Source organism: Ursus arctos, unplaced genomic scaffold (assembly GCF_023065955.2).
Source record: "Ursus arctos isolate Adak ecotype North America unplaced genomic scaffold, UrsArc2.0 scaffold_19, whole genome shotgun sequence".
NCBI classification, from domain to species: Eukaryota; Metazoa; Chordata; class Mammalia; order Carnivora; family Ursidae; genus Ursus; species Ursus arctos.
The window spans coordinates 12,916,430-12,926,310 of NW_026622863.1; positions in this window are offsets into that span (position 1 = coordinate 12,916,430).

A 9,881-nucleotide genomic window follows, 5' to 3' on the forward strand; every position below is an offset into this window, starting at 1 on the left:
CACTTAAACTAAGGTACTGGGAATGTCCCCATCATACTTCCCATGGAAACTTCTCAGCATGGAGAAGGCCATGGGTTCCATGTTTACCAGGGCCTGTGCCTTCCGCATTCGGGGGGGTCCCACCAGGATTTGATGAATGAATAACTGGTTCTATTAACAACAGGCCGTAAGGTCGGGCAGTTCTGGGTTCCTTCCTCTGTGCCTTCCTGATCAAGCTCAGGATTTGTCAGAGGCCCTGAAATATTCATGAACACCTGCTCCGGTGATTTTAACAGCTGCATAAATAGAGAGGGGCCCACAGGGGAAGCAGGGAGCCAGGGGACCTGGGCTCTTCATGTCACTTCCCACCTGTTCTCAATCCCACTAGCCAAAGAAAGAATTTGGGAGGTCCCGAGGAGCTCTGAGATCCAGAGAGGGCCAGGCCTCAGGCAGGAAGCTGCAGGAGCCCAAGGGCCAGGGCATCAGCATCCCCTGGGGGGCCTGTGAAGACACAGGTCACCGGTAAATAGGCTGTAGGTCATCTGAGTCAGTAGGTGTGGGGCGGGGCCCCAGATCTGGCATTTCTAACAAGAGATCCTGATGCCGCAGGTCTGGGGAACTCACTGCTCTATGGTATTAAAGCAAAGGCTGCGAAAGAGAAAAGTGTAGACAGTTGGTGCTTTATCCGTCTACAGCAGCCAGCCCAAGTCCACACGCGTCCGAGGCTCTTCTCTGCACTGCAGGGCTTGCGCCGAACTGCTGGGGCTACCTGCCTATTCCGGGATGTGGCCAGAGGCCCCCGAGCCATCAGTCCGAGCAAGACCCACCTCACTGTCCCCAGATTCCCATCACTCACATGAGACCCGATCCCTACCTGTGCACCTTGGCTGATGACTTAACGTCCCTCTCTTCGGTGTGCTCATCTGTGAAATGGGGCTGACAACGGGCACTACCTCGCGGACCGCTGTCAGGACTCCGTGAGATGACGTGCACAAAAGCACTGACTCCCAGCAAGCCGTTGGACCGGGCAGGATCCCTGCAGGAAACGGAATCCCACTCCGCGGGTGCTAATGAGAAGCCTCTAACGAGCGAGGCAGGAGCTACTCACAGAGGTGTGCGCAGCGTTCTGCGAACCGAGGAGGTATATGGAGGCACCTGGAGGCTTGGCGATTGAGAACAACTGATTCCCTCCCCCAGCGCTGAAGAGGCAAGGAGAGGAACTGGCTACCAGAGGCCAGAGAGGGCTGGGGCTTGGAGGAGGACCGGCCTGGCAGGAGCTGAGCTTTGGAGGGAAGCCGTTGCCAGATATGCTACAGCCGTGTCGGGAGGTAGCAGGGAAGAAATACTCTGACTTCTCTCGCCTCTCTCCCCCGGATCTCCTGCGAGGCTTCCCACTGGCAGCGGCCAGAGGACAACGAAGCCCGGAGATGTGGTGCAGAGAGATAGAGATCCATTCGCTGGAGCACAGGGCAGGGAGAGAAGGGCAGAGAAGGACCGCGGTGCGGCCGTGGAAGTAGAGAATCGGGCACACAGCACTTCGCACGCGTGCACTGTCGTTCAGCAGGGTGAACGTGCGTTCTAGCTTCCCGGGACAATTCCAGCTGATGTCCATTGCACATTTTCATCTCCAAAGGTGTCCCCGTTGCGATAAAATCTGCAGTCACCCTACTTATTAGCTATTATCAAAGCAAGAGAAAATCTGCTCTGCAAGGGGAAGCATTGCAAAGAAATCACCTGATCCTTTGGGTACGTGTCCAAACCCAAGTTCTGCTCATTGACGCAAGTGGGGGTGACTTGGGTGTATTCCGTTGGTGAACACACGCATATACAACACACGGATAGGAAGGTGCCCATGTACTGCTTACAGAAAAGTCTCTTCTGTATTTGTCTCGTACATCAAGAGATAAGATTATTGTTTTTACGTACCTAAGCCACACTACTTTGGGAAACTCTCAGCTTAGCTGAGCCGAGAGCCCAGAGAACGGCTACTTTACCAGAGCCTTCTAGGTGCTCTTTAAAAACCCCTGGGTGAGGGGCAGCAGGTGCCCCAGGCTCACACAAGAAATCCCCCAAGGAGGCCACGAGGAGCCAAGACAGAGTGAAGTCTCTGGGTCCAAAGAATCTACCTCTCGTCTCCTACTGGCTTGCTTTATCTGTTTAGCAAACTCACTCCACATCTCGCCTCCTCTTTGAGCCTGACATCTAGCAGGATCTTTGAAATTTATTTTCTCCTTTTAGCCTGCTGTATTTTTAATGTCTGAGTGAAAGAACAAAGGAAGGCGAACACAAGACAAGATCGTTTCATTCCTTCAACGGGCTGTTGTGTAGCCCAGCTCAAGCTCAGCCAACATAAATGTTTTAAAATTCCGCCTTTGCACGAACCAAGTGCCGGTGTAGTCATCAGCTCCCAAGCCAGGCCCTGTTTCTGCCTTTCATTTGGTGACTTAAAAGGCCCCCGCATCAATCATTAACAACCTATTAACACAAGCAGCCCAGAGAAGTTTTCCTGGTCTGGTCAACCACAATGGAAGAACTCCTGTCGCCCAGCTGGCTGGCCATCCGCCGGAGCAGAGCGGCTCATGCAGGCTGCTTTCAGCTTTGAAAAGGGCCTGCTGATGCCTCTTTCATCTCTGTCTGAGTAACAGATACCTGGTAGGGCTGCTTTCCTCCTCCCTCACCGCAAAACTATCCACCTGCCTCCCCAGCTTCTGGTGTTCGGAGATGCTTGCACAACACCCACGGTATCGATCGCGTGCAACTGACATGCGGGGCTGCAAGATGTCCTCTCGGCATGTGGGCCACAGCTCACGTCTGTGTTTTCCACTCATGTCAGACCAAGGAGGGGCTCGAGGTGTCTTGAGAAGACCCTTTTCTGCCTGGTGTTTCCAACTCTTGTATTTAATTGGTTTTGATTTGAAGCAAAAACAATTAACATGAAGAGCCTTTTGCTAGTCAGCTCGAACCTGGCCTTTTTTTTTTTTAAAGTCCATGGGATTTGGACAAAGACACATTCTGGAACTTTGCAGACCTAGAGAATTGGATTCGAGGCTTGATGTTGACACTGATTCACCAATGACCTTGAGGAAGTCACAGGTACGCACCGGACTGGTTTCTTTGCCTTGAAATGAGAAGGTTGGTCTCCTCTGACTCTAGAAACTCTGACCACAAAGTTTTCACGCCAGCTCTGGCACTGAGTCTGGCTGAGGGTCTTACTCCCCTCCATGCTTTTCCCTCGCATATGGGGACAATAAGACTGGTTTTTCTTCCCTCCAAGAGCTGCTATGCTGGCCAAGGTTGGGAAAGCAATTTAAGGGACTTTGGAGGACTAAGGAATGAAAGCACCAAGGACTTGAGCAAAACGTGTGGTTGTTTCATGCAGGTGCTGGTGGATTCCCTCCAAGGACCTTGGACATGGGAGTGAAGCGCTCACATTGGGTCTGTCTCCATAGGCACTGCAGGGAGTGAATAGATCGTGTCGTATCCATCCTGTACCTAACCCAGGAGCTGGCACCCTGGAACTACTCCCAATATCTACGGGCCGAGTGACCGGGAGAATGTATGAATGGATAAGAGCAGAGCGCAGCAGATAAATTAGCACTTTAAGCCATGAGAAAGGAGAAATAGGGAAAAAATACTAAACACACCACGTGCTGATTCCCCTGCCTCATTTTATCTCCGCTGTCAAGTATTCATTTTGTCTTTCCGCCCTTTTTTTTTTTAACTACCAAGGCACTGCTGATTCAATATCTAAGGGTGATATTTTAAACTCTAAGCCTGCCAATGAAACCGAGTTGAACAGGCACCAGCATTCCCATTTGGTAACTAGACCATCTACTTCTAGATCCAACCTACCCTTAACTCTGTCTCTATTCCCACCCTCACTCGCTTCCTACTCCGTTCACTTACATGATATCTGCTCCTTTTGAAGGTAAGGGAATCTATCTTCACTCGTACGTTAATTCAGCAAATAATTATTAAGAGCCCACAAGGTAGAAGTCAGGCACCATACTGAATTCAGGAGCCAAACACCTGACTAAGACTTGGCTACCAGTCAGGAGAGGCTGGATCATGCCGCAAAAACAAGCAAGTTCACAATCTCAGAAACCTGTTAAGTACTGAGTCGACCTCTCATTCATGCTGCGTGTCCATCCGTCTCCGGTCACCAGGGGGCGCTGCTCCTCCAAGTCTCTGAGACCCCGTCTGGCCAGGTACTTCCACATTGCCGCTGCAGTGGGAGAAGGACCTTCCTCGCTCTTTAAAGCTTCCTCCTGGAGGTGATACACATCGCTTCTACTCACATGTCATTGCCCATGCCTGGCTTTACAGACAGGCAGGAAATGCAGTCCTACTATGCGCCGGAAGGAGGAAAGAATTGGAACGTTCATGGTCAGCACTAATGACCACCCCCGACACAACTCCTGCCCTCTGGGAGGTTACAGCTAGAGAGAGACCCGGGTGTGTAAATCCACCGAACACTAGAGTCTGATCAACCCTGGCTCTGGCAGAGGGCCACCCAGGGAGCCGTGGAAGGGTAGAGAAGAGAGGCTTGGTCCCTGTCTCTGCAGCATCGGGAGGAAACCTCACCTTTATCCTGCTCTGTTTAACAGAGGTCTCTCAAGTCAAACTGGGTTGGGCCTATCATGTCAGTGACAGCAAAAGGAAATAGCATTTGGTGATGCAAACAAAATTCTTCAGTGCTTTGTCTTCCAATTTCATTTTCTAACCTATTTCCCCTTTTATTCCAAAGTAGGTGGAGCTAAGTTTTCTCTTTTAAGTTCAAAGCAATTAGAAATTTCGAAGGCCGACCTGGGCCACCCATTGCTCATTTAACAAAGATTTCAGGAGTCCTTACAATCTGCTAGGCTCGGGGCCCGGACAAAGCGGCGAGCTAAACAAACTGCTCCAAGCTTTGTCCTTTGAAGATGAAGAGACAGACATAAATCAAATAAACACACAAATAGCCAGATGACTATACATTGTGATACGTGCATAGGCAAAGCACAGACTCCTGTAAGTTGAGTCAAGGGAAGGGAGACAATCTCTCCTTGCCAATGACAAGGCCCTGGACAGCTGATTCTCCCCCTATCATTTATTCATTCAATCAACAGACATTTACTATGAACCTCCTATGCAAGAGGCCCTGGACAGGGTGGGATGGGAGAGGAAGGCTCTGATGGGGGTGGGGGTGGGTACCAAAAAGCAGTAACGCCCAGGTTTCACCTCTGCGAGCTCACCGTCTCGTTGGGAGGCAGAGAGGTACATCCATCAATGGTTACGCAGCAGATTTGGGCTCTGCTGCAAAGGGACGGTCTGCGTACTTAAAACAGAAGGAATTTAATGCAGGGAATTGGTTACCAATGATAGAGAAAATAAGCCCAGTATGAGATGGTGAGGTCCCACCAGCAGCTGGGGAGGAAAGGGAGAAATATCCAGGCGTCTCCCTTCTCCCCGCCCTCCAGGCCCCTGACATGCCTCCCATTGGTTGAATCCAGCTGGTCGCCAGTTGATCAGGACCTGGGGAGATGTAGCCTGCAGGTGTCTGACTCTCCCCCCCAGCCCTCACCGCTGCAGTTCAGAGCAGAGGAAGGACGGGGAAGAGAGTCTTAGCACAACAGGCATGAACAAAAAATCCAGGAAGCCTTGAAGGATGAACATAGCTTAAGAGAAAGTGGAAGAACATTCCAGGCAGAGAATCAACAGGGGTAGATGTTTAGGTGTAGGAAAGCACTCTTTGCCCAGCTACATGGCAAAGGCATCCATTGTGGCCAAGCAGAGGCTACTCTCGGCACATGCCCCCCGCTGGCTACGGGTGCACACACACTCATGTACCCACACATACACACCCCGCCACTGGGGCCCAGTCTTCCCAGAATACGGCGCCCAATCACCCTCTTCCCTCTGTCTATGTCTGAAGTCTCTTTGGTCCTCTCGGGGCTCATCCCGGCTCTCCCCTTGTACTGTCTGTCCTGCTTATGGCCTCCGCTTGTGGGAGCAGATGACTGGTCCCTAGGTGACCTGCTGTGCAATACATTAACACTTTAGGTCCTGGATCCAGGGGAGCTTCATAGAGTCCAAGGGAGAAGACAAGAAAGCCAGGACAACAACAGCCTACGGGGGGTTATGTGTTGGATAATGTCCCCCCTCCCAAATTCATGTCCCCCACAACCTCAGAAAGCTGACCTGATTTGGAAACAGGACCTTCGAAGATGTCATTAGTGAAGGACCTCAAGAGTAAGGATGCAGCCCAAATCCCACGACTGGTGTCCTATTAAGAAGGGGAGAGGACACAGAGAGACACACACACAGAAGAAACCCATGTGGAAACAGAGGCAAAGGTTGGCGCGACGTGGCCACAAGCCAGGGAACGTCCGGGACCACCAGAAGATGGGAGAGGCAAGGAAGGACTCTCTCCTAAAGCCTGGAGAGCGAGCGTGACCTTGCGGCCACCTTGACTTTGAACTTCCAGCCTCCAGAACAGTGAGAAAATAAACTTCCACGGGCTAAGCCACCCAACCTGAGGCTATGTGCTACCCTAGCTCTCAGAAACTTCTTACCAAACAGAATTTCAACAATTAACAAATCGTACGGTGGAAACATAGCTTATCAGCCCAATCTAGCCCAACCTCCTCGTATTCTAGGTACTAAATAGCCGGGAAGCTGAAGCCTGCCATTAACAATGGGTCACGGACGACGTTGGACCGCAAAATCAGTCCTATATTCCTTCCCTGGCATTCTCTAGCTAAGGCAATGGAACTGGGAAGGCAGTGGGGGTGTCCCTTCTCTGTCCCCAGCTCCGTCCCCTTCCCCACGCCCCCTCCTCTGGTCTGTTTGTGTTTCCCCAGCCACCCCAGGCCACCCTGCCTTGTTTGCCTGCTGGAACCTTTGCCAAAACCCGTATTTAGTTGTTGAAAGAACCTTGCCTGAGTGCCTCTGAAGTTAATGATCGGATCTTTGAAAATGACATTAGAAGCAAAACATAAGCAGCAGAAGACAGGAAACCATCTCGAGTCCATCTGTTCCAGCGCGATCCACCTCGGAGCTCCCATTTCTCATGTAAAACAGAAGATATGATTTATAATTTATATCTCACCGGTACAACCCCGATTGAAGCAAGGCACTTTGATGAAATGTTGGTTTTCATGCTAGTGGAACACCATTCCAAATCAGAGACTATTTAGAACTCTAACTCCTCTCCTGCCACTTTGAAGTAGAAAGATTTGTATTTTATGTGCTTTTCTTTAAATAAAAAAAAAAGAAAGAAAGAAAGAAAAAAGAAAAATATGTACCCTCCAACATGCATGTGGTGGAAATATGAAAACATTTACGTGCGAATCAGCCCCGAAATGTAATTACCGCTTTAAGCATCGAGAATATTTATAGACTCGGATCTCGTGTTGAAGACCTGGTTCCAATAATTCTCAGAAAATTGCAAAATTCATACTTTGTTTTCTTGGGACTAACTTAACTTATTTGAAATCTACAACACGTGAAGGACAAAATCAAAGGGCGTCAACTTTCCATCACCTCGACTAATGACCTAATAAAGTTGTTCTGAGTCGATGTACGCATATATGCAGATGTGACTTTGATTGATCGAAAAAGTGAGAGACAGCGTCAGAAAGACAGGCAGAAATGGGAAGAGAAATAGACTGAAATTTGGAAGACGATTCCTCCTATACTTACAGGAACATCTAGAAAATACCGGCTACCATACAACTAAAAGATGGATCAGGTTAAATCTCTTAATTATGTCCCCAGGTGACAAAACTAGCCAGTGAGTCAACCTCATAAAAATCCTTCTTTCACAGGTGTTCACTGATCCTTTTTTGGGCCGGGCACCATTCTAGAGGCTGAAGGGACTGAAGTGAGTGTGACGAGCAGAAAACCTCACTCTGGAGTAGGGAGAGCAGCTGAGGGGAAAGAAGCACGGGTGAAATGAGGGCGATCTGATGATCCCTAGAAGCCTAGGGAGGGAGAGAAGTTGCTGGTGGAGGTGACGGTAGAAACGGGAAGAAAAGCGAGCAGGTTCAAGAGAGAGATTTAGGAGGATGGGATAGGTGTCAGGCTTGTGTTGGACGTGCCAATGGGGCTTGGGAGCAGAAGTGACATGTGACAGTTCCAGGTGGAAGGGTGATGGCCCACACTCTGTCTTTCCCTTTGAATGACACTTGTCACCGTTTCAAATGGTGGCCACTTAGATATCCTGGGTGCCTCGTGCAGGGGCGATACGGAGCAGAGCCCGAGGTGACCTGCTGGATATGTAGCAGGAATCGGACTTCAACTTCTGCCCACTTAAGCCTCTGAGGTCAGGGGATTGCTTGTTACTACAGCCTAACCCTGCCTGTGCAGCCCCCCAAAAAAGAAATAAGAAAGCATGATGGGGACACAATTGTGAGGAAAGAGAACGGAAATGACAGTTATCCTGAGCCCTCCGGCGCATGTTTTCAAGCACCACTCAGCACTCCGAGGGAGTCCCCCCACTCCGCGTCCCCTCCAAATTCAATCTGACGCGATCCGGTGTGACACAGAGGAAAGCGAATCTATCTTCGGCAAATGTGGCCTTTAATGGGAGCAAAGTGCTTTGAAGATGAAAAGTTCTCTGGGAGGGCCAAGCATGACTATTCCACATCAGATGTCAGCACGCACTTAGAAAAAAAAAAAAAAAGGATTCAATTAAACTGCCTCGCCATTGTTTTATGATACAACCATCAGACGTTTTCAAAAGGGTCAAGTCATGACAGGAGTATTTAACTCCTAGGACGAGCAGAGGGTAATTGGAGTGGACCGAAGGATGAGCTCGAACTGAAAAGCTGTTCAGTTAGCGTGGGATTCATGGGCGAGAGTGGCCACACAAGAGAATCAGGGTTCAGGGTGCTCAGTGAAGGAGCCCAAGGGTACAGAACCTGTGGGGGGACTGGCTAAGTGGGTCTGAGGCCCCAGCGTCTGTGTGTGGGCAGGGGAGGGAGACACAACCCATCTTGGGCATAAGAAAGCAGGGAGGGAGACAGGCATGCACCTGTGGGCACTGCTCTTTCCTGTGCATCGGAGTCTCGGACCAAAGAGGCTGGGAGCTAGGAAGCTGAGCCTCGGCCTCACGACCCCCACTTGCTGTTTACTTCTGGACTACGACAGTCCTTCAGCGCTGGGCTTCTCCAGTGCAAGAGAGACAGAGGACGATGCAGAGGAGGACAGCCTGGAGGAGAAGGCACGCTCGGGACCGTAGGGTGGCTGGGCTGCGCCAAGGGCAGGGATCTTACGGTACAGCGTTCAGTGCTCTGCTGCTACGGTGCTACCTTGCGGGGTGGGGAGGCACCTCCTCGGAGTTCACATCATCTCTTCTGGTCCTCACATGTGTGATACTGGAGGGAAGGGACCTCTGATCCGAGCCGTGCCTTCTGAGTACTTGCCGGCACCTGCTGGTGTCGGCTCTGCCCGCAGGACCAGAGCCCCCCAGCGATCTGTCCCATCTGGACAGTCGAGGTGCTGCTCTTGTGGAGAATACGGCGTTTCCCGCGGAGGACGGCGGTCGGAGCTTCCCTAGCTGGCCCTGCCCTGCGTTTTCCTCTCACTGCTCCCCTGCCAGGAAGGGGCTTTTCACTTCCTCTTCACCTCCGTCTCCTACCTTCTATCATCCTCCTTCCCAAGGTGGCATTCACTCTTCATTGGAGCAAGCATGGTGGAAGGGCTGTGGACAACGTGATTTAAGGAGGGCTTGGATGAAAACCACGGCATTTAATATTTTTAAAATATTTTCTCCATCACGAGAGGTGCATTCCTTTAGCCTAAGGTTTATTTCATCTCATAAAATGCAGATATGCCTCGGAGATGGCAAGCAGGGTCTCTTCTTCCTAAAACACTGTTGGATAATATGAGTTGGTTGCAGGTTCATCTGCACCTGAAAC